General features: G+C 41.9%; 7 non-coding genes across 7 annotated transcripts; 6 read left to right on the forward strand and 1 right to left on the reverse strand.

The window, feature by feature from the left end:
- The first annotated feature begins 3,066 nt into the window (after positions 1 to 3,066).
- On the forward strand, positions 3,067 to 3,138 carry TRNAE-UUC (transfer RNA glutamic acid (anticodon UUC)). The gene has a single exon. It is a non-coding gene; the product is annotated as a tRNA-Glu (tRNA).
- A 607-nt stretch (positions 3,139 to 3,745) lies between these two features.
- Positions 3,746 to 3,817, forward strand: TRNAE-UUC (transfer RNA glutamic acid (anticodon UUC)). Its single transcript has one exon. It is a non-coding gene; the product is annotated as a tRNA-Glu (tRNA).
- An 864-nt stretch (positions 3,818 to 4,681) lies between these two features.
- Positions 4,682 to 4,753, forward strand: TRNAE-UUC (transfer RNA glutamic acid (anticodon UUC)). Its single transcript has one exon. It is a non-coding gene; the product is annotated as a tRNA-Glu (tRNA).
- A 690-nt stretch (positions 4,754 to 5,443) lies between these two features.
- TRNAM-CAU (transfer RNA methionine (anticodon CAU)) lies at positions 5,444 to 5,516 on the reverse strand. The gene has a single exon. It is a non-coding gene; the product is annotated as a tRNA-Met (tRNA).
- Positions 5,517 to 5,621: 105 nt separating this feature from the next.
- On the forward strand, positions 5,622 to 5,693 carry TRNAE-UUC (transfer RNA glutamic acid (anticodon UUC)). Its single transcript has one exon. It is a non-coding gene; the product is annotated as a tRNA-Glu (tRNA).
- Positions 5,694 to 7,592: 1,899 nt separating this feature from the next.
- On the forward strand, positions 7,593 to 7,664 carry TRNAE-UUC (transfer RNA glutamic acid (anticodon UUC)). The gene has a single exon. It is a non-coding gene; the product is annotated as a tRNA-Glu (tRNA).
- A 957-nt stretch (positions 7,665 to 8,621) lies between these two features.
- Positions 8,622 to 8,693, forward strand: TRNAE-UUC (transfer RNA glutamic acid (anticodon UUC)). Its single transcript has one exon. It is a non-coding gene; the product is annotated as a tRNA-Glu (tRNA).
- Positions 8,694 to 25,071: the final 16,378 nt, after the last annotated feature.

Raw genomic sequence — 25,071 nt, forward strand, 5'->3', positions numbered from 1 at the left:
AAATCTGTTTAACTTTCTGAATCCAGTTGATATATATATAAAAAAGTTTTTTCCTGGAATATCCCTTTAACCCCTTAAGGACTCAGCCCATTTGGACCTTAAGGACTAAGACAATTAAATTTTTAAGTTTTCGTTTTTTTCCTCCTCCCCTTCAAAAAATCATAACTCTTTTATATTTTCATCCACAGACTAGTATGAGGGCTTGTTTTCTGTGCGACCAGTTGTCCATTGTAATGCCATCACTCACTTTACCATAAAATGTATGGCGCAACCAAAAAAATACTATTTGTGTGGGGAAATTAAAAAGAAAACCGCAATTTTGCAAATTTTGGAAGGTTTTGTTTTCACGCCGTACAATTTATGGTAAAAATGACATGTGTTTTTTATTCTCTGGGTCAATGCTATTAAAATGATACCCATGATTATTCACTTTTCTATTACTGTTGCGCTTAAAAAAAATCACAAACTTTTTAGGCAAATTAGTACGTTTAAGATCTCCCTATTTTGAAGACCTATAACTTTTTCATTTTTCCGTATAAGCAGCGGTATGAGACTCATTTTTTGCGCCGTGAACTGTACTTTTTATTAATACCATATTTGCTTATACAAAACTTTTATGACATTTTTTATGAATTTTTTTTGGAATAAAACATAAAAAAAGCAGCTATTTTGGCCTTTTTTTTTACGTTCACGCCGTTCATTTACGGATCATTTACATTTTATTTTAATAGTTAGGATATTTACGCACGCGGTGATACCAAATATGTATATAAAATAATTTTTTTTCACTTTTTGGGGGTAAAATAGGGAAAATGGGACAATTTACGTTTTTATTGGGGGAGGGGTTTTTCACATTTTTTTTACTTTATTTTTTTACTTTTATTTTTACACACTTATAGTCCCCATAGGGGACTATTTATAGCAACCATTCAATTGCTAATGCTGTTCAGTGCTATGTATAGGACACAGCACTGATCAGCATTATCGGTCATCTTCTGCTCTGGTCTGCGGGAAGGCAGATCAGAGCAGAAGACTCCCGGAAGGCAGCGGAGCCAGGTGAGGGACCTCCGTCTGCCATGCAGGATGATCGGATAGCCACAGCAGCACTGCGGGCGATCCGAACATCCTGTTAAGTGACCGCGATGCTGCAGATACCGTGATCTGTATTGATCACAGCATCTGAGGGGTTAATGGCGGACATCCGTGGGATCGCGGGTGTCCCTCATTACCGGCGGGTCCCTGGCTGCGATCCACAGCCGGGACCTGCCGCGCATGATGCCGGCATCGCTCCGATGCCCGCGGTTATGCTCAGGACGTAAATGTACGTCCTTGTGCGTTAAGTACCACATCACCAGGACGTACATTTACGTCCTTAGTCGTTAAGGGGTTAAGCGGCTGTAGTCTGAGTTCTTTGTCGTTTTTCCCAAGATCCCATTTGGCTTCAAAGTTAAACTCTTCCCCATCTCCACCTTCTAACTCTATGATTTTAAGGAAAGCAACAAAACCTCATGGCAAAAGATGAAAAATTGCCCGGTGTGAGGATCAAACTCATGGTTTTCAGAACACAACTGTTTATAGCCGTTCCTTTCGTCCATTTCCCCAAGATCCCATTTGGCGTCAAATGTAAATTCATCCCCATTTCTACCTTCTAACTCTATGCTGTTAAGTGAATCAACAAAATCCCATGGCAAATAACAGGAAAATTGCCCCGTGCGAGGATCAAACTCACCATTTTCAGAGTATTAAGTGCAACGGCCGACGAGTTCATTGCAAAGTTAAGTAGTTGGAATTGTTCTTTGTGGGTCAGAAAAAAAAATCAGAACATGACGGTTGTTAGCCATTCATTCCTCCTTTTGCCCAAGATCCAATTTGGCGTCAAAAGTTAATTCATCCCCATCTCTACCTTCTATCTCTTTGGTGTTAAGAAAATCAACAAAACCTCATAGCAACAGAGAGCACCGTGTGAGTATCGAACCCACAACCTTCAGATTATGAGCCTGACACGCTACCTACTGCACTAACGAGGCAAGCACCAAGTCTAACTGTCCGAATGCCAAAGTGTTAATTCACAAGAGTACATGTTTTTCCCCGTTTTTTTCCCTCCTTCAAAATTGAAGGTGGCAGCAACCGGTCCTATATGGTCTAGCAGTTAGGATTCCTGTTTTCTCCCAGGCGGCACGGGTTTTACTCCCGTTATGGGAATGAGACCTTTTCTAAACCTACAGGCGAGTTCAAATTGCGACAAGGTCATTGCAAAGTTTAGCGGTTGATTCGGATTTGTTCTTTGTGGATGAACAAGAAGAAATCAGAACAACACTCTTTTTAGCCATTTATCATATCCATATTTACCAAGATCCCATGTTGCTTCAATACTAAACTCATCCCCATCTCTACCTTTTAACTCTATGATGTTAAGGAAATCAACAAAACCTCATGGCAAATGTTGGGAAAATTGCCCAGTGTGAAGATCAAACTCACGGTTTTAAGAACACAACTGTTTTTAGCTGTTCCTTTTGTCCATTTTCCCAAGATCCCATTTGGCGTCAAATGTAAATTCATCCCCATTTCTACCTTCTAACTCTATGCTGTTAAGCGACTACACAAAACCCCAAGGCAAATTACAGGAAAATTGCCCTATGCGAGGATCAAACTCACCATTTTCAGAGTATTAAGTGCAACGGTCGACGAGTTCATTGCAAAGTTAAGCAATTGGAGTTGTTCTTTGTGGGTGAGAAAAAAAAAATCAGAACATGACTGTTATTAGCCATTCATTCCTCCTTTTGCCCAAGATCCCATTTGGCGTCAAAAGTAAATTCATCCCCATCTCTACTTTCTATCTCTTTGGTGTTAAGAAAATCAACAAAACCTCGTAGCAAAAGACAGAAAGATTGCCCCGTGTGAGGATCAAACTCATGACCTTCAGATTATGAGACTGATGCGCTACCTATTGTGCTAACGAGGCAAGCGCCACATCTAACTGCCCCAATGCCAAGGTGTTAACTCACAAGAGTACAAGTTTTTCCTCGATTTTTTTCCTCCTTCAAAATAGAAGGTGGCAGCAACCGGTCCCATATGGTCTAGTGGTTAGGGTTCCTGGTTTTCACCCAGGCGGCCCGGGGTCGACTCCCGGTATGGGAATGAGACCTTTTCGAAATCTACAGGCAAGTTCAAATTGCGACCAGGTCATTGCAAAGTTTAGCATTTGATTCAGATTTGTTCTTTGTGGATGAACAATAAGAAATCAGAACAAAACTCTTTTTAGCCATTTATTATATCCATCCAAAATTGCCCAGAGTTAAGATCAAACTCACAGTTTTAAGAACACAACTGTTTTTAGCTGTTCCTTTTGTCCATTTTCCCAAGATCCCATTTGGCGTCAAATGTAAATTCATCCCCATTTCTATCATTGCAAAGTTAAGCAATTGGAGTTGTTCTTTGTGGGTGAGTAAAAAAATCAGAACATGACTGTTATTAGCCAATCATTCCTCCTTTTGCCCAAGATCCCATTTGGCGTCAAAAGTAAATTCATCCCCATCTCTACTTAAGAAAATCAACAAAACCTTGTAGCAAAAGACAGAAAGATTGCCCCGTGTGAGGATCGAACTCACGACCTTCAGATTATGAGACTGACGCGCTACCTACTGCGCTAAAAAGGCAAGTGCCAATTCTAACTTTCCGAATGCCAAGAGTACAAGTTTTTCCTCGTTTTTTTTCCTCCTTCAAAATTGGATGTGACAGCAACCGGTCCCATATGGTCTAGCGGTTAGGATTCCTGGTTTTCACCCAGGTGGCCCGGGTTCGACTCCCGGTATGGGAATGAGACCTTTTCTAAACCTACAGGCAAGTTCAAATTGCGACCAGGTCATTGCAAAGTTTAGCAGTTGATTCAGATTTGTTCTTTGTGGATGAACAATAAGACATAAGAACAAAACTCTTTTAGCTATTTTTTATATCCATTTTTCCCAAGATCTCATGTTGCTTCAAAGCTAAACTCATCCCCATCTCTACCTTTTAACTCTATGATGTTAAGGAAATCAACAAAACCTCATGGCAAATGATGGGAAAATTGCTCAGTGTGAAGATCAAACTCACGGTTTTAAGAACACAATTGTTTTTAGCTGTTCCTTTTGTCCATTTTCCCAAGATCCCATTTGGCGTCAAATGTAAATTCATCCCCATTTCTACCTTCTAACTCTATGCTGTTCAGCGAATCACCAAAACCCCATGGCAAACTACAGGAAAATTGCCCCGTGCGAGGATCAAAGTCACCATTTTCAGAGTATTAAGTGCAACGGTCAACGAGTTCATTGCAAAGTTAAGCAGTTGGAGTTGTTCTTTGTGGGTGAGAAAAAAAAATCAGAACATGACTGTTATTAGCCAATCATTCCTCCTTTTGCCCAAGATCCCATTTGGTGTCAAAAGTAAATTCATCCCCATCTCTACTTTCTATCTCTTTGGTGTTAAGAAAATCAACAAAACCTCGTAGCAAAAGACAGAAAGATCGCCCAGTGTGAGGATCGAACTCACGACCTTCAGATTATGAGACTGATGTGCTACCTACTGTGCTAATGAGGCAAGCGCCAAGTCTAGCTGTCCGAATGCCAAGGTGTTAACTCACAAGAATACAAGTTTTTCCTCATTTTTTTTTTCCTCCTTCAAAATTGGAGGTGGCAGCAACCGGTCCTATATGGTCTAGCGGTTAGGATTCCTGGTTTTCACCCAGGCGGCCTGGGTTCAACTCCCGGTATGGGAATGAGACCTTTTCTAAACCTACAGGCAAGTTCAAATAGCGACGAGGTCATTGCAAAGTTAAGCGGTTGATTCAGATTTGTTCTTTGTGGATGAACAATAAGACATAACAACAAAACTCTTTTTAACTATTTATTATATCCATTTTTCCCAAGATCCCATGTTGCTTCAAAGCTAAACTCATCCCCATCTCTACCTTTTAACTCTATGATGTTAAGGAAATCAACAAAACCTCATGGCAAATGATGGGAAAATTGCCCAGTGTGAAGATCAAACTCACGGTTTTAAGAACACAATTGTTTTTAGCTGTTCCTTTTGTCCATTTTCCCAAGATCCCATTTGGCGTCAAATGTAAATTCATCCCCATTTCTACCTTCTAACTCTATGCTGTTCAGCGAATCACCAAAACCCCATGGCAAATTACAGGAAAATTGCCCCGTGCGAGGATCAAACTCACCATTTTCAGAGTATTAAGTGCAACTAACGGTCAACGAGTTCATTGCAGAGTTATGCAGTTGGAGTTGTTCTTTGTGGGTGAGAAAAAAAAATCAGAACATGACTGTTATTAGCCATTCATTCCTCCTTTTGCCCAACATCCCATTTGGCGTCAAAAGTAAATTCATCCCCATCTCTACTTTCTATCTCTTTGGTGTTAAGAAAATCAACAAAACCTTGTAGCAAAAGACAGAAAGATTGCCCTGTGTGAGGATCGAACTCACGACCTTCAGATTATGAGACTGACGCGCTACCTACTGCGCTAACGAGGCAAGCGCCAAGTTTTGCTGTCCGAATGCCAAGGTGTTAACTCATAAGAGTACAAGTTTTTCCTCGTTTGTTTTCCCTCCTTCAAAATTGAATGTGGCAGCAACCGGTCCCATATGGTCTAGCGGTTAGGATTCCTGGTTTTCACCCAGGTGGCCCGGGTTCAACTCCCAGTATGGGAATGAGACCTTTTCTAAACCTACAGGCAAGTTCAAATTGCGACGAGGTCATTGCAAAGTTTAGCGGTTGATTCAGATTTGTTCTTTGTGGATGAACAATAAGACATAAGAACAAAACTCTTTTTAGCTATTTATTATATCCATTTTTCCCAAGATCCCATGTTGCTTCAAAGCTAAACTCATCCCCATCTCTACCTTTTAACTCTATGATGTTAAGGAAATCAACAAAACCTCATGGCAAATGGTGGGAAAATTGCCCCGTGCGAGGATCAAACTCACCATTTTCAGAGTATTAAGTGCAACTAACGGTCAACGAGTTCATTGCAAAGTTACGCAGTTGGCGTTGTTCTTTGTGGGTGAGAAAAATAAATCAGAACATGACTGTTATTAGCCATTCATTCCTCCTTTTGCCCAAGATCCCATTTGGCGTCAAAGCTAAACTCATCCCCATCGCTACCTTTTAACTCTATGATGTTAAGGAAATCAACAAAACCTCATGGCAAATGATGGGAAAATTGCCCAGTGTGAAGATCAAACTCACGGTTTTAAGAACACAATTGTTTTTAGCTGTTCCTTTTGTCCATTTTCCCAAGATCCCATTTGGCGTCAAATGTAAATTCATCCCCATTTCTACTTTTTAACTCTATGCTGTTCAGCGAATCACCAAAACCCCATGGCAAATTACAGGAAAATTGCCCCGTGCGAGGATCAAACTCACCATTTTCAGAGTATTAAGTGCAACGGTCGACGAGTTCATTGCAAAGTTAAGCAGTTGGAGTTGTTCTTTGTGGGTGAGAAAAAAAAATCAGAACATGACTGTTATTAGCCATTCATTCCTCCTTTTGCCCAAGATCCCATTTGGCGTCAAAAGTAAATTCATCCCCATCTCTACTTTCTATCTCTTTGGTGTTAAGAAAATCAACAAAACCTCGTAGCAAAAGACAGAAAGATTGCCCCGTGTGAGGATCGAACTCATGACCTTCAGATTATGAGACTGACGTGCTACCTACTGCGCTAACAAGGCAAGCGCCAAGTCTAGCTGTCCGAATGCCAAGGTGTTAACTCATAAGAGTACAAGTTTTTCCTCGTTTTTTTTTTCCTCCTTCAAAATTGAATGTGGCAGCAACTGGTCCCATATGGTCTAGCAGTTAGGATTCCTGGTTTTCACCCAGGCGGCCCGGGTTCAACTCCCGGTATTGGAATGAGACCGTTTCTAAACCTACAGGCAAGTTCAAATTGCGACGAGGTCTTTGCAATGTTAAGCGGTTGATTCAGATTTGTTCTTTGTGGATGAACAATAAGACATAAAAAAAAAACTCTTTTTAGCCATTTATTTTATCCATTTTTCCCAAGATCTCATGTTGCTTCAAAGCTAAACTCATCCTTATCTCTACTTTTTAATTCTATGGTGTTAAGGAAATCAACAAAACCTCATGGCAAATGATGGGAAAATTGCCCAGTGTGAAGATCAAACTCACGGTTTTAAGAACACAACTGTTTTTAGCTGTTCCTTTTGTCCATTTTCCCAAGATCCCATTTGGCGTCAAATGTAAATTCATCCCCATTTCTACCTTCTAACTCTATGCTGTTAAGCGAATCAACAAAACCCCATGGAAAATTTACAGGAAAATTGCCCTGTGCGAGGATCAAACTCACCATTTTCAGAGTATTAAGTGCAACTAACGGTCAACGAGTTCATTGCAAAGTTAAGCAGTTGGCGTTGTTCTTTGTGGGTGAGAAAAATAAATCAGAACATGACTGTTATTAGCCATTCATTCCTCCTTTTGCCCAAGATCCCATTTGGCGTCAAAAGTAAATTCATCCCCATCTCTACTTTCTATCTCTTTGGTGTTAAGAAAATCAACAAAACCTCGGAGCAAAATTGAATGTGGCAGCAACCGTTCCCATATGGTCTAGCGGTTAGGATTCCTGGTTTTCACCCAGGTGGCCTGGGTTCAACTCCCAGTATGGGAATGAGACCTTTTCTAAACCTACAGGCAAGTTCAAATTGCGACAAGGTCATTGCAAAGTTTAGCGGTTGATTCAGATTTGTTCTTTGTGGATGAACAATAAGACATAAGAACAAAACTCTTTTTAGCTATTTATTATATCCATTTTTCCCAAGATCCCATGTTGCTTCAAAGCTAAACTCATCCCCATCTATACCTTTTAACTCTATGATGTTAAGGAAATCAACAAAACCTCATGGCAAATGGTGGGAAAATTGCCCCGTGCGAGGATCAAACTCACCATTTTCAGAGTATTAAGTGCAACTAACGGTCAACGAGTTCATTGCAAAGTTAAGCAGTTGGCGTTGTTCTTTGTGGGTGAGAAAAATAAATCAGAACATGACTGTTATTAACCATTCATTCCTTCTTTTGCCCAAGATCCCATTTGGCGTCAAAGCTAAACTCATCCCCATCGCTACCTTTTAACTCTATGATGTTAAGGAAATCAACAAAACCTCATGGCAAATGATGGGAAAATTGCCCAGTGTGAAGATCAAACTCACGGTTTTAAGAACACAATTGTTTTTAGCTGTTCCTTTTGTCCATTTTCCCAAGATCCCATTTGGCGTCAAATGTAAATTCATCCCCATTTCTACCTTCTAACTCTATGCTGTTAAGCGAATCACCAAAACCCAATGGCAAATTACAGGAAAATTGCCCCGTGCGAGGATCAAACTCACCATTTTCAGAGTATTAAGTGCAACGGTCGACGAGTTCATTGCAAAGTTAAGCAGTTGGAGTTGTTCTTTGTGGGTGAGAAAAAAAAATCAGAACATGACTGTTATTAGCCATTCATTCCTCCTTTTGCCCAAGATCCCATTTGGCGTCAAAAGTAAATTCATCCCCATCTCTACTTTCTATCTCTTTGGTGTTAAGAAAATCAACAAAACCTCAGAGCAAAATTGAATGTGGCAGCAACCGGTCCCATATGGTCTAGCGGTTAGGATTCCTGGTTTTCACCCAGGCGGCCCGGATTCGACTTCCGGTATGGGAATGAGACCTTTTCTAAACCTACAGGCAAGTTCAAATTGCGACGAGGTCAGTGCAAAGTTTAGCGGTTGATTCGGATTTGTTCTTTGTGGATGAACAATAAGACATAAGAACAAAACTCTTTTTAGCTATTTATTATATCCATTTTTCCCAAGATCCCATGTTGCTTCAAAGCTAAACTCATCCCCATCTCTACCTTTTAACTCTATGATGTTAAGGAAATCAACAAAACCTCATGGCAAATGATGGGAAAATTGCCCAGTGTGAAGATCAAACTCACGGTTTTAAGAACACAATTGTTTTTAACTGTTCCTTTTGTCCATTTTCCCAAGATCCCATTTGGCGTCAAATGTAAATTCATCCCCATTTCTACCTTCTAACTCTATGCTGTTCAGCGAATCACCAAAACCCCATGGCAAATTACAGGAAAATTGCCCCGTGCGAGGATCAAACTCACCATTTTCAGAGTATTAAGTGCAACTAACGGTCAACGAGTTCATTGCAGAGTTATGCAGTTGGAGTTGTTCTTTGTGGGTGAGAAAAAAAAATCAGAACATGACTGTTATTAGCCATTCATTCCTCCTTTTGCCCAAGATCCCATTTGGCGTCAAAAGTAAATTCGTCCCCATCTCTACTTAAGAAAATCAACAAAACCTTGTAGCAAAAGACAGAAAGATTGCCCCGTGTGAGGATCGAACTCATGACCTTCAGATTATGAGACTGCCACGCTACCTACTGCGCTAACGAGGCAAGCGCAAAGTCAAATTGTCCGAATGCCAAGGTGTTAACTCACAAGAGTACAAGTTTTTCCTCGTTTTTTTTCCTCCTTCAAAATTGAAGGTGGCAGCAACCAGTCCCATATGGTCTAGCGTTTAGGATTCCTGGTTTTCACCGAGGCAGCCCGGGTTCGACTCCCAGTATGAGAATGAGACCTTTTCTAAACCTACAGGCAAGTTCAAATTGCGACGAGGTCATTGCAAAGTTTAGCGGTTGATTCAGATTTGTTCTTTGTGGATGAACAATAAGAAATAAGAACAAAACTCTTTTCAGCTATTTATTATATCCATTTTTCCCAAGATCCCATGTTGCTTCAAAGCTAAACTCATCCCCATCTCTAGCTTTTAACTCTATGATGTTAAGGAAATCAACAAAACCTCATGGCAAATGATGGGAAAATTGCCCAGTGTGAAGATCAAACTCACGGTTTTAAGAACACAACTGTTTTTAGCTGTTCCTTTTGTCCATTTTCCCAAGATCCCATTTGGCGTCAAATGTAAATTCATCCCCATTTCTACCTTCTAACTCTATGCTGTTAAGCGAATCAACAAAACCCCATGGCAAATTACAGGAATATTGCCCCGTGCGAGGATCAAACTCACCATTTTCAGAGTATTAAGTGCAACGGTCGATGAGTTCATTGCAAAGTTAAGCAGTTGGTGTTGTTCTTTGTGGGTGAGAAAAAAAAAATCAGAACATGACTGTTATTAGCCATTCATTCCTCCTTTTGCCCAAGATCCCATTTGGCGTCAAAAGTAAATTCATTCCCATCTCTACTTTCTATCTCTTTGGTGATAAGAAAATCAACAAAATTTCGTAGCCAAAGACAGAAAGATTGCCCCGTGTGAAAATCGAACTCACGACCTTCAGATTATGAGACTGATGCACTACCTACTGCGCTAATGAGGCAAGCGCCAAATCTTACTGTCCGAATGCCAAGGTGTTAACTCACAAGAGTACAAGTTTTTCCATGTTTTTTTTCCTCCTTCAAAATTGCAAAGTTTAGCGGTTGATTCAGATTTGTTCATTTTGGATGAACAATAAGAAATAAGAACAAAACTCTTTTTAGCTATTTATTATATCCATTTTTCCCAAGATCCCATGTTGCTTCAAAGCTAAACTCATCCCCATCTCTACCTTTTAACTCTATGATGTTAAGGAAATCAACAAAACATCATGGCAAATGATGGGAAAATTGCCCAGTGTGAAGATCAAACTCACGGTTTTAAGAACACAACTGTTTTTAGCTGTTCCTTTTGTCCATTTTCCCAAGATCCCATTTGGCGTCAAATGTAAATTCATCCCCATTTCTACCTTCTAACTCTATGCTGTTAAGCGAATCAACAAAACCCCATGGCAAATTACAGGAAAATTGCCCCGTGCGAGGATCAAACTCACCATTTTCAGAGTATTAAGTGCAACGGTCGACAAGTTCATTGCAAAGTTAAGCAGTTGGCGTTGTTCTTTGTGGGTGAGAAAAAAATGATCAGAACATGACTGTTATTAGCCATTCATTCCTCCTTTTGCCCAAGATCCCATTTGGCGTCAAAAGTAAATTCATCCCCATCTCTACTTTCTATCTCTTTGGTGTTAAGAAAATCAACAAAACCTCGTAGCAAAACTGTGTTAACTCACAAGAGTACAAGTTTTTCCTCGTTTTTTTTCCTTCAAAATTGAAGTATTCAGCAAACGATTCCATATGGTCTAGCGGTTAGGATTCCTGGCTTTCAACCCTGCGGCCTGGGCTCGACTCCCCGTATGGGAATGATCCCTTTTCTAAACCTACAGGCAAGTTCAAATTGCGACAATGTAATTGCAAAGGTTAGCGGAGTTGTCTTTTGTGGCTGAACAATAAGAAATCAGAACAAAACTCTTTTTAGCCAATTATTATATCAATTTTTCCCCAAGATCCCATGTTGCTTCAAAGCTAAACTCTTCCCCATCTCCACCTTATAACTCTATGATGTTAAGGAAATAAACAAAACCCCATGGCAAATGATGGGAAAATTGCCCAGTGTGAGGATCAACGGCCGACGAGTTCATTGCAAAATTAAACAGTTGGAGTTGTTCTTTGTGGGTGAGAAAACAAAATCAGAACATGACTGTTATTAGCCATTCATTCCTCCTCTTGTCCAAGATCCCATTTGACATCAAAAATAAATTCATCCCCTTCTCTACCTTCTATCTCTATGGTGTTAAGGAAATCAACAAAACCTCATAGCAAAAGACAGAAAGATTGCCCCGTGTGAGAATGAAACCCACAACCTTCAAATTACGAGACTGACATACTACCTACTGTGCTAACGGGGCAAGCGCCAAGTCTAACTGTGCAAGTGCCAAGGTACTCACAAGAGATACAAGTTTTTCCTCGTTTATTTTTTTTCCTTCTTCAAAATCGATGGTGGTAACAGTACCATATGGTCTAGCAGTAAGGATTCATGATTTTCACACAGGCAGTCTGAGTTCAACTCCTGTAATGAGAATGAGACCTTTTCTAAACTTGCATGCAAGTTCAAATTACGACAAGGTCATTGCAAAGTTTAGTAGTTTGAGTTGTTCTTTTTGGATGAACAAAAATAAATCAGAACAAAACAGTTTTAGCCATTTATTATATCCATTTTTCCCAAGATCCCATGTTGCTGCAAAGCTTATGGTCTATGGTCTAGCGGTTAGGAATCCTGGTTTTTACCTAGGCAGCCCTTGTTCGACTCAGTCATGCACAGGAAGATAAATGCCAATACACACCATACAGGTATAATATAAAATACATCAAAAGGCAGTCAGTAAAATTAAGGCATCAAATAAAAAAATAAGGGAGTTTAGTGCACTCAGGTAAATGACAAACAATGCTATATCAGCAGAGATCTGGGGTGCGAGCAATCAAACATTTTCAGTAGGACATCCTAGCAGCATGGCCAAAAGCATTTAAGCAAGGAAAAGATGAAAAAGGGAAATCAGGTAGAAGAACAAGGTCAGAAAAAAACAAGGGAACGAGACAGAAAAGAAGGGAAAGACCCAAAGGGCACACATAAGAAGGAGACAACACAGAGAAAGATGAGGATACAGAAAACAAAAGTGGCAGGGGGAACCAAGGGAAGAGGGGAGAACATGCCTAAGGGTTAATAGATGCAGCAGGAGTAAGCAAAGCCTGGTAACCAGGAGAGGATTGAAAGGTCAACCAGTCAAACCAAGACTTAAAGGGGTATTCCGGTGAAAATTTTTTTTTTAAATCAACTGGTGCCAGAAAGTTAAACAGATTTGTAAGTTACTTCTATTAAAAAAATCTTAATCCTTCCTGTACTTATTAGCTTCTGAATACTACAGTGGAAATTATTTTCCGTTTGAAACATAGAGCTGTCTGCTGACATCATGAGCATAGTGCTCTCTGCTGAAATCTCTGTCCATTTTTAGGAACTGTCCAGGGTAAAAGGAAATCCCCATCGCAAACATTTGCTGTTCTGGATAGTTCATAAAATGGACAGAGGTGTCAGTAGAGAGCACTGTACTCGTGTTCTGTGTTTCAAAAAGAATAGAATTTCCGCTTTAGTATTCAGCAGCTAATAAGTACAGGAAGGATTAAGATTTTTTAATAGAAGTAATTTACAAATCTGTTTAACTTTCTGGCACCAGTTGATTAAAAAAAAAAAAAAAAGTTTTTCACCGGAGTACCCCTTTAACCCCTTAACCCCTTAAGGACCGGAGGTTTTTCCGTTTTTGCATTTTCGTTTTTTGCTCCTTGCCTTTAAAAAATCATAACTCTTTCAAATTTACACCTAAAAATCCATATGATGGCTTATTTTTTGCGCCACCAATTCTACTTTGTAATGACGTCAGTCATTTTGCCCAAAAATCTATGGTGAAGCGGGAAAAAAAATCATTGTGCGACAAAATTGAAAAAAAAAAACGCTGTTTTGTAACTTTTGGGGGCTTCCGTTTCTACGTAGTACATTTTTCGGTAAAAATGACACCTGATATGTATTCTGTAGGTCCATACGATTAAAATGATACCCTACTTATATAGGTTTGATTTTGTCGGACTTCTGGAAAAAATCATAACTACATGCAGGAAAATTAATACGTTTAAAATTGTCATCTTCTGACCCCTATAACTTTTTTATTTTTCCGTGTATGGGGCGGTATGAGGGCTCATTTTTTGCGCCGTGATCTGAAGTTTTTAACGGTACCAATGCACTATTTTGGACTTTGGAATTTTTTTGCGCGCACGCCATTGACCGAGCGGTTTAATTAATGATATATTTTTATAATTCGGACATTTCCGCACGCGGTGATACCACATATGTTTATTTTTATTTTTATTTACACTGTGTTTTTTTTTTTATTGGAAAAGGGGGGTGATTCAAACTTTTAATAGGGGAGGAGTTAAATGATCTTTATTCACTTTTTTTTTTCACTTTTTTTTTGCAGTGTTATAGGTCCCATAGGGACCTATAACACTGCACACACTGATCTTCTATGTTGATCACTGGTTTCTCATAAGAAACCAGTGATCAACGATTCTGCCGCATGACTGCTCATGCCTGGATCTCAGGCACTGAGCAGTCATTCGGCGATCGGACAGCGAGGAGGCAGGTAGGGGCCCTCCCGCTGTCCTGTCAGCTGTTCGGGATGCCGCGATTTCACCGCGGCTATCCCGAACAGCCCACTGAGCTAGCCGGGATGCTTTCGGTTTCACTTTAGACGCGGCGTTCAACTTTGAACGCCGCGTCTAAAGGGTTAATAGCGCGCGGCACAGCGATCAATGCCGCGCGCTATTAGCCACGGGTCCCGGCCGTTGTTAGAGGCCGGGCCCGACCCGCTATGACGCGGGGCCACGCCGTGGCCCCGCGTTATAGATCGGGAGTGGACACATGACGTTCCAGTACGTCATGTGTCCTTAAGGGGTTAAGGACCCAGCCAATTTTCACTGTAGGACCCGGCCATTTTTTGCACATCTGACCACTGTCAATTTAAGCATTAATAACTCTGGAATGCTTTTACCTTTCATTCTGATTCCGAGATTGTTTTTTCGTGACATATTCTACTTTACGTTAGTGGTAAAATTTTGTCGATTCTTGCATCGTTTCTTGGTGAAAAATTCCAAAATTTGATTAAAAAATTGAAAATTTAGCATTTTTTTTTTTACTTTGAAGCTCTCTGCTTATAACGAAAATGAATATTCCAAATAAATTATATATTGATTCACATATACAACATGTCTACTTTATGATTGCATCATAACGTTGACATGTTTTTACTTTTGGAAGACATCAGAGGGCTTCAAAGTCCAGCAGCAATTTTCCAATTTTTCACAAAATTTTCAAAATCAAAATTTTTCAGGGACCAGTTCTGTTTTGAAGTGGATTTGAAGGGCTTTCATATTAGAAATGCCCCACAAATGACCCCATTATAAAAACTGCACCCCCCAAAGTATTCGAAAAGACATTCAAAAGGTTTGTTAACCCTTTAGGTGTTTCACAGGAATAGCAGCAAATTGAAGGAGAAAATTCAAAATCTTAATTTTTTACACTGGCATGTTCTTGTAGACCCAGTTTTTGAATTTTTACAAGGGGTAAAAGGAGAGAAATCTTCCTAAAATGTGTAGCCCAATTTCTCTTGAGTAAGGAAATACCTCATATGTGTATGTCAAGTGTACGGCGGGCGCAGTAGAGGGCTCAGAAGGGAAGGAGCGACAATGGGATTTTGGAGAGTGAGTTTTTCTGAAATTGTTTTTGTGGGGCATGTCGCATTTAGGAAGCCCCTATGGTGCCAGAACAGCAAAAAAAAAACACATGGCATACTATTTTGGAAACTACACCCCTCAAGGCACGTAACAAGGGGTCCAGTGAGCCTTAACACCCCACAGGTGATTGACGACTTTTTGTTAAAGTTGGATGTGTAAGTTATTTATTTATTTTTTTCCACTAAAATGCTAGTTTTCCCCAAAATTTTAAATTTTTACAAGGGATAATAGGCCCAAAATTTGTAACCCCATCTCTTCTGAGTATGTAAATACCCCAAGTGTGGACGTCAAGTGCTCTGCTGGCACACTACAATGCTCAGAAGAGAAGGAGTCACATTTGGCTTTTGAAAAGCGAATTTTGCTGAAATGGTTTTTGGAGTGCATGTCGCATTTAGGAAGCCCCTATGGTGCCAGAACAGAAAAAAAAACACATGGCATACTATTTTAGAAACTACACCCCTCAAGGAACACATCAAGGGGTACAGTGAGCCTTAAAACCTCACAGGTGTTTGAAGACTTTTTGCTAAAGTCAGATGTGTAAATGAAAAAAAAATTTTTTTTTCACTAAATTGCTGGTTTTCCCCCACATTTTATATTTTGGGGTAATAGGAGAAAATGACCCCCAAAATTTGTAACCCCATTTCTTCTGAGTATGGAAATACCCAATGTGTGGACATCAAGTGATTTGCTGGCGCACTACAATGCTCAGAAGAGAAGGAGGACCATTGAGCTTTTGAAGACAGAATTTGGTTGGAATAGAAGTCGGGGGCCATGTGCATTTACAAAGCCCACCCGTGGTGCCAGAACAGTGGACCCCCCATGTGACCCCATTTTGGAAACTACACCACCCACAGAATTTAATAAGGGGTGCAGTGAGTATTTACACCCCACTGACGTTTGACAGATCTTTGGAACAGTGGGCTGTGCAAATGAAAAATTACATTTTTCATTTTCACGGACCAATGTTCCAAAAATCTGTCAGACACCTGTGGGGCGTAAATGCTCACTGTACCCCTTATTACATTACGCGAGGGGTGTAGTTTCCAAAATTGGGTCATATGTGGGGGGGGGGGTCCATTGTTCTGGCTCTATGGGGGCTTTGTAAACACACGTAGCCTTCAATTCCGGACAAATTTTATCTTCAAAATCCCAATGGTGCTCCTTCTCTTCTGAGCATTGTAGTTCGCCCGCCGAGCGCTTTACATCCACCATTTGTGGTATTTTCTTACTCAGAAAAATGGGGTTACAAATTTTGGGGGGCTTTTTTCCTATGTTTCCTTGTGAAAATGAAAAATTTTGGGTAACACCAGCATTATTGTGATTTTTTTTTTCATTTTTCCATCCAAATGTACTGTAAATTCGTCAAACACCTGTGGGGTGTAAAGGATCACTATACCCCTTGTTACTTTCCATGAGGGGTGTAGTTTCCAAAATGGGGTCACATGTGGGTATTTATTTTTTTGCGTTTATGTCAGAACCGCTGGAAAATCAGCCATCCCTGTGCAAATCACCAATTTAGGCCTCAAATGTACATAGTGCGCTCTCACTCTTGAGCCATGTTATGCGCCCGCAGAGCATTTTACGCTCACATATGGGGTATTTCCGTACTCAGGAGAAATTGCATTACAAATTTTGGGGGGCTTTTTTTCCTTTTAACACTTGGGAAAATAAAAAGTAAAGGACAACACCAGCATGTTAGTGTAAAATTTTAATTTTTTTTTACACTTACAGGCTGGTGTAGCCCCCAACTTTTCCTTTTCATAAGGGGTAAAAGGAGAAAAAGCCCCCCAAAATTTGTAACGCAATTTCTCCTGATTACGGAGATACCCCATATGTGGCCATAAACTGTTTCCTTGAAATACGACAGGGCTCTGAAGTGAGAGAGCGCCATACGCATTTGAGGACTAAATTAGGGATTGCATAGGGCTGGACATAGGGGTATTCTACGCCAGTGATTCCCAAACAGGGTGTCTCCAGCTGTTGCTAAACTCCCAGCATGCCTGGATAGTCAGTGGCTGTCCGGAAATGCTGGGAGTTGTTGTTTTGCAACAGCTGGAGGCTCCATTTTGGAAACACTGTAGTACAATACATTTTAAATTTTTATTGGGGGGACAGGGTAAGGGGGTGTTTATGTAGTGTTTTACCCTTTATTATGTGTTAGTGTAGTGTAGTGTAGTGTTTTTATGGTACATTCACACGGGCGCAGGTTTACAGTGAGCTTCCCGCTAGAAATTTGCGCTGCGGCGAAAAATTTGCCGCAGCTCATACTTGAAGCAGGAAACTTACTGTAAACCCGCCCATGTAAATGTACCCTGTACGTTCACATGGGGGGGGGGGGGGGGAACCTCCAGCTGTTTCAAAACTACAACTGCCAGCATGTACTGACAGACCGTGCATGCTGGGAGTTGTAGTTTTGCAACAGCTGGAGGCACACTGGTTGGAAAACCTTCAGTTAGGTTCTGTTACCTAACTCAGTATTTTCCAACCAGTGTGCCTATAGCTGTTGCAAAACTACAACTCCCATCATGTACTGATCGCCGAAGGGCATGCTGGGAGATCTAGTTATGCAACAGCTGGAGGGATCGCAACTACAACTCCCAGCATGCCGAGACAGCTGTAGATAGAGATAGAGACCACTGCACTGTGATCTCCAAACTGTGGACCTCCAGATGTTGCAAAACTACAAATTCCAGCATGCACAGACAGCAAACAGCTATGTGGGCATGCTAGGAGTTGTAGTTTTGCAAGATCTAGAGCGCTACAGTATAGAGATCACTGTGCAGTGGTCTCTAAACTGTAGACCTCCAGCTGTTGCAAAACTGCATCTCCCACCATGCCCAGCAGCTGTCTGGGCATGCTGGGAGTTGTAGTTTTGCAACATCTGTGGGGGTAAAATCTCAGACTGTAGCCCCTAGATGTTGCTAGGCAACTTACCGACTTCCGTCGGATCCAGGGAGCCGTCCTCTTCTGCTGCACGACATGCCACCCGCGCCGATCGCCGCCGCCGATCCCGTTCTGCAGCTTCCACCGACAGGTAAGTGGATCTTCGGCGTTCGGTCCCCGTCATTTCCCCGTCCTACCCCGCCTATTGTGGGTGGGCAGAACGGGGATCTGCTATTGGTGGTCGCGTCTTGACCACCAATAGCAGAGACAGGAGGGGTGGCACCTCTGCCACCTCACTCCTATCGCTAGAGGGGGATCGTGGGTGTCTTAGACAACCGCGATCCCCCTTATATTCCGGGTCACTGGGTCACCATAGACCCATATGACCCGGAATCGATATCAGCAGTCACCCCGGCCCGGTCCCCGCCCAGCTCGCGGCTGGGACCGAAATTCCCACGGGCGTACAGGTACGCCCTGGGTGATTAAGACCCAGGTACCGAAGGCGTATCCATACGCCCTAGGTCCTGTACGGGTTAATATAGCGGTCATGCTCCACAGGGGTCAGAGCAAGCAGTTCCTCCATACGCTGGAAGAGAGCAATTTCCTCTAGCCAATCATGAATTGAGGGGGTGTCGAGGAGCGCCTTAAGTGGGGAATGACTGTACAAGCCACCTGCAACATATGACTAAGAAGGGACTTTTGGTAGGAAGTGGTGGACATAGGAAACAGAAAAAGTAAAGCTGCTTCCGAAGAGCTAGGCACAGAAATCCCTGTGACTTCATGGGCAACCAGGAGGACCGAGGACGAGAAGGGGGCCAATAGGGGCATTCCCACCATATATGTTACATGCAGAGCTGTATATGTGCCTACAGAGACCCCAGAGCACCAACATACATCGGGAACCAGCAATGAAGTTGAACCAGGGTAAGATACCAGTGAGACAGAACTTTATAATTAGTCTCCTGTACTTTAGTGGCTAAGACTGATTTGTGAGTAAGATGGAAACATTTTGACCATTGAGTAGGGGTAAATGTTTTGCAAATTCAGTTTCCCAAGCAGCGCAAATGGGGGGCAGGGAAGAGGTGTAGCAAGATATCAACATTCGGTAAACGAAACCTATCGCGAGAGTGCGGACAGGGGGCTTAAGACACAGCTTTTAGAAGGTGGTCAGTTCCCTATGCAATTTCAAGGAGCGCTTAATAATAATAATAATAATTAGAGATGAGCGAACTTTTCAAAAATTCGATTCGGACGATTCGCCGAATTTTCTGAAAAAGAATCTTTTTTGCAATGAATCTATATTAAAAAATGCTATTTCTAGCCTACATACAGCCTCTATAGCGGTATAGAACACTTTGCTGTGTTCTAAAACGCATATGGAGTGTGCTGGGATAGTGGAATAATACTGTTATTCAGAATAACATGCAGATTACCGGCATCGCTTTTAGAATCACTGCCGCACAGCAGCACAATGACAGGGCCTGGTGGTGGCATCAGTGTCAGGAGAACTTCTAGTGACTGAATGACATAGCGTGGAGGTGTTGGCAGCATGAGGACACCATATAGTGGCTGAATGACACAGCTTGGATGAGGCTGAATCATGAGGACACCGTATAGTGGCTGAATGACACAGCATGGAGGTGTTGGCAGCATGAGGAGACCATATAGTGTCTGAATGGCACAGCGTGGAGGTGTTGGCAGCATGAGGAGACCATATAGTGGATGAATGACACAGCCCGGAGTAGCTAGCAGCATGAGTAGGCACTAGGCCTTCACAATCCCTAAGATTAAAAGATGAATTAAGAAATTTAAACCAAAGATTTTGAATAGCGGGTGCTACCTATGAGAAAATTTGAAATTCCCAGACCCAGGCCCCACAGCAGCATCAGTAACCCATATATTGCCTGAAGGACACAGCCTGGAGTTGGCTGATGCATGAGTACACAGCAGGGCTTCACAATCCCCCCCCCCCCCAAAAAAAACACAACAATTTAAAAAAATTTTGAAAAAGATTTTGGATAGCGGGTGCTACCCATGAGAAAATTTTAAATTCCCAGACCCAGGCCCCACAGCGACATCAGTAACCCATATATTGTCTGAATGACGCAGCCTGGAGTTGGCTGATGCACGAGTACACAGCAGGGCTTCACAATCCCCCCCAAAAAACACAACAATTTTATACATTTTTGAAAATGATTTTGGATAGCGGGTGCTACCTATAAGAAAATGTGAAATTCCCAGACCCAGTCCCAGCAGCACCATCATTGTTTTTTATTTGAAAATTAAAACAAACTTTGAGTGTCCCGGACCCCATTGTGTGGGTACGAAGGACCAAATCCAACAAGCCCCCACAGCAACATCAGTAAAGCATATATTGCATGAATGACACAGCCTGGAGTTGGCAGATTCACGAGTACACAGCAGGGCTTCACAATTTCTCCCAAAAAACACAACAATTTTAGAAATTTTTGAAAAAGATTTTGGATAGCGGGTGCTACCTATGAGAAAATTTGAAATTCCCAGACCCAGGCCCAGCAGCGCCATCATTTTTTGATTTGAAATTTAAAACAACCTTTGCGTGTCCCGGACACCAGCGTGTGGGTACGAAGGACCAAATCCAACAAGCCCCCACAAGGCTCATGTGGCCGTGAGATGTAGGTGCAACGTCTCCATTGCCCTGACTGGCCATTGTTTCCAAGACTTCTCGCCATGGCAAACCATGTGAAGAACAGCGTGACACCACCGTGGCCTGCACATATGGTATGCCGAAGGGCCACTGAGACTTTTCCGGGCAGTGGAGGCTTAAAACACAGTGGAGGATGTGGAGGCGGAGTAGCACACTGTCACAGGACCCATGGGCTGACAGAGTGTAGCAGGAAGCACACATCAGACACATTGAGTACACATCAGGGCTTCAGAATCCCAAAGAAAAAACAACCATTTAAAAAAAATATTTTAAGAATATTTAGGACAGCGGGTGCTACCTATGTATTGCCTGAGTGACACAACCTGGAGTTGGCTGACGCATGAGTACACACTAGGGCTTAACAATCCCCCCCAAAAAACACAACAATTGTAGAAATTTATGATGAAGGCTTATGGATAGCGGGTGCTACTTATGAGAAAATTTCTAATTCCCAGACCCAGGCCCAGCAGCGCCATAAGTAAACCATATATTGCCTGAATGACACAGGCTGGAGTTGGCCGATGCATGAGTACGCACCAAAGCTTCACAATCCCTAATAAAAAAAGACAAACATTTTTGACGAAAAATTTTAATGAAAATTTAGGACAGCGAGTGTTCTCTATATATTACCAGAATGACGCAGCCTGGAGTTGGCTGCAGCATGAGGAAACCATTGAAATGTGTGATTTTTTTTTATCTGAAATTTAAATCAAAATTTGTGTTCCGGACCCCGCCGTCTGGGCACAAAGGACCTAATCTCACAAGCACCCACAGTGCTCATGTGGCCGTAAGATGTAGGCGCAACGTCTCCATTGCCCTAACCGGCCATTTTTGTTTTTTGTACCTTTGTTTAACCCCTTAACGACGCAGGACGTATATTTACGTCCTGCGCCGGCTCCCGCGATATGAAGCGGGATCGCGCCGCGATCCCGCATCATATCGCGTCGGTCCCGGCGGTAATCAACGGCCGGGACCCGCGGCTAATACCACACATCGCCGATTGCGGCGATGTGCGGTATTAACCCTTTAGAAGCGGCGGTCAAAGCTGACCGCCGCTTCTAAAGTGAAAGTGAAAGTGACCCGGCTGCTCAGTCGGGCTGTTCGGGACCGCCGCAGTGAAATCGCGGCGTCCCGAACAGCTGATCGGACACCGGGAGGGCTCTTACCTGCCTCCCCGGTGTCCGATCGACGAATGACTGCTCCGTGCCTGAGATCCAGGCAGGAGCAGTCAAGCGCCGATAATGCTGATCACAGGCGTGTTAATGCACGCCAGTGATCAGCATTAGAGATCAGTGTGTGCAGTGTTATAGGTCCCTATGGGACCTATAACACTGCAAAAAAAATGTAAAAAAAAAGTGTTAATAAAGGTCATTTAACCCCTTCCCTAATAAAAGTTTGAATCACCCCCCTTTTCCCATAAAAAAAATAAAACAGTGTAAAAAAAATAAAAAATAAACATATGTGGTATCGCCGCGTGCGTAAATGTCCGAACTATAAAAATATATCATTAATTAAGCCGTACGGTCAATGGCGTACGCGCAAAAAAATTCCAAAGTCCAAAAAAGCGTATTTTGGTCACTTTTTATATCATTAAAAAATGAATAAAAAGTGATCAAAAAGTCCGATCAAAACAAAAATCATACCGATAAAAACTTCAGATCACGGCGCAAAAAATGAGTCCTCATACCACCCCATACGTGGAAAAATAAAAAAGTTATAGGGGTCAGAAGATGACATTTTTAAACGTATAAATTTTCCTGCATGTAGTTATGATTTTTTCCAGAAGTGCGACAAAATCAAACCTATATAAGTAGGGTATCATTTTAACCGTATGGACCTACAGAATAATGATAAGGTGTAATTTTTACCGAAATATGCACTGCGTAGAAACGAAAGCCCCCAAAAGTTACAAAATGGCGTTTTTTTTTCGATTTTGTCGCACAATGATTTTTTTTTCCGTTTCGCCGTGCATTTTTGGGTAAAATGACTAATGTCACTGCAAAGTAGAATTGGCGACGCAAAAAATAAGCCATAATATGGATTTTTAGGTGGAAAATTGAAAGGGTTATGATTTTTAAAAGGTAAGGAGGAAAAAACGAAAGTGCAAAAACGGAAAAACCCTGAGTCCTTAAGGGGTTAAGAACAAGCACATATCCAAGAGTCCAGAAGACTCTATAATGCAGGACGGTGGACCACCAAAAGACATTCTTCTATAAAATTATTTTTTATGAAATAAAGAAGCAGAGTTCATTCCACTCCGTATTTTTGGGGAAAATTTTACTTAAAAAATCACACGCAACAAGCGTTCAATAGTGTAATGGTTTTAATTCTGGAAAATTCAAGTTTATTACAGTGATAATTATCAGAAAATTTGAAAAAAACACCACCCAAGAGTGTTTAATAACCCCATACATTGCACCATGTTGAAATTTAAATTAAGCATGTATGTATGTATTTCAAAAATCCTAAAATTAAAGACGCAAGCCCAGAATCATCATGAAGTCAAGGAGTTCCTGAAAGACACAGGAGCAGTTAGTAGTAGGCATCAGCAGTACCCAAGAGGCATTAATAAACCCTTACATTGCACGATCAATCGCGAGATCGAGCAATAGCAGGTGTGTTATGCGCTCAGATGTCCTGGGCTGCACGCGCGCTACACTGAACGGACCAGCGTGTGTCTATCTTTCACCAACAGGTGCGGGTGACCCGCTGAACCCCGTTCGCGATAGGGATCAGGGATTGCAATTATTTGCCAGGAAAGAAGAATCACAACTAAGTGCGGGTCAAAAGCTCGGGTTAATTAAGTCACCACCCTTTGTACACACCGCATGTCTCTACTACCGATTGAATGGTTTAGTGAGGTCCTCAGATCGTCCCCGGCGGGGTAGGAGAAGGCCCTGGCAGAGCGCTGAGAATTTAAAGATCATTGTTGAAATTTGCATTAAGCATGTATTAGCTACTGTTAAACTTCCAAAAATTAAAGGCCCAAGGCCAGAAGTATCAGTGAGGCAAGTCGTTCCTGAAAGACACAGGATGAGTCAGGAGCAGGCATTCACAGTACCCAAGAGGGTTTCATAACCCCTTACATTTAAAGATCAATGTGGAAATTTTCATTAAGCATGTATTAGCTACTGCTAAACTTCCAAAAATGAAAGGCCCAAGGCCAGAAGTGTCAGTGAGGCAAGTAGTTACTGAAAGACACAGGATGAGTCAGGAGCAGGCATTCACAGTACCTAAGAGGGTTTCATAACCCCTTACATTTAAAGATCAATGTTGAAATTTGCATTAAGCATGTATTAGCTACTGCTAAACTTCCAAAAAATTAAAGGCCCAAGGCCAGAAGTGTCCCGAGGCCAGAAGTGTCAGTGAGGCAAGTAGTTCCAGAAAGACACAGGATGAGTCAGGAGCAGGCATTCACAGTACCCAAGAGGGTTTCACAACCCCTTACATTTAAAGATCAATGTTGAAATTTGCATTAAGCATGTAATAGCTACTGCTAAATTTCCAAAAATTAAAGGCCCAAGACCAGAAGTGTCAGTGAGGCAAGTGGTTCCTGAAAGACACAGGATGAGTCAGGAGCAGGCATTCACAGTACCCAAGAGGGTTTCATAACCCCTTACATTTAAAGATCAATGTTGAAATTTGCATTAAGCATGTATTTAGCTACTGCTAAACACCCAAAAATTGAAGGCCCAAGACCTGAGGCACTGGGGAGGCAAGTAGTTCCTGAAAGACACAGGATGAGTAAGGAGCAGGCATTCACAGTACCCAAGAGGGTTTCATAAACCCTTACATTTAAAGATCAATGTTGACATTTGCATTAAGCATGTATTTAGCTACTGCTAAACTTCCAAAAATTAAAGGCCCAAGGCCAGAAGCATCAGTGAGGCAAGTAGTTCCTGAAAGACACAGGATGAGCCAGGAGCAGGCAATCGCAGTACCAAAGAGGGTTTCATAACCCTAATTAATAACCCAAGAGGGTTTCTTAACCAACCATAATTGTGAAGTGTTAGTGTAGCACCATGGTCAATCTACTCTGAGGCATCTGGCATTGGTGGCTGGAAATCCTGGCTGATTCATCCCTGATTCATCTTGACAAACGTCAGTCTCTCCACATTTTTAGTGGACAGACGAGTTCGCCTTGGGGTGACTATGGCCCCGGCCGCACTAAACACCCGCTCTGATGGCACACTACTGGCCGGGCAGGACAGCTTTTCCAGAGCAAACTCTGCTAGTTGCGGCCATAAATCAAGTTTGACTGCCCAGAAGTCCAGCAGATCTTCAATGGTTGTTGGC

The sequence above is a fragment of the Hyla sarda genome, chromosome 4 (assembly GCF_029499605.1).
Source record: "Hyla sarda isolate aHylSar1 chromosome 4, aHylSar1.hap1, whole genome shotgun sequence".
Classification (NCBI taxonomy): Eukaryota; Metazoa; Chordata; class Amphibia; order Anura; family Hylidae; genus Hyla; species Hyla sarda.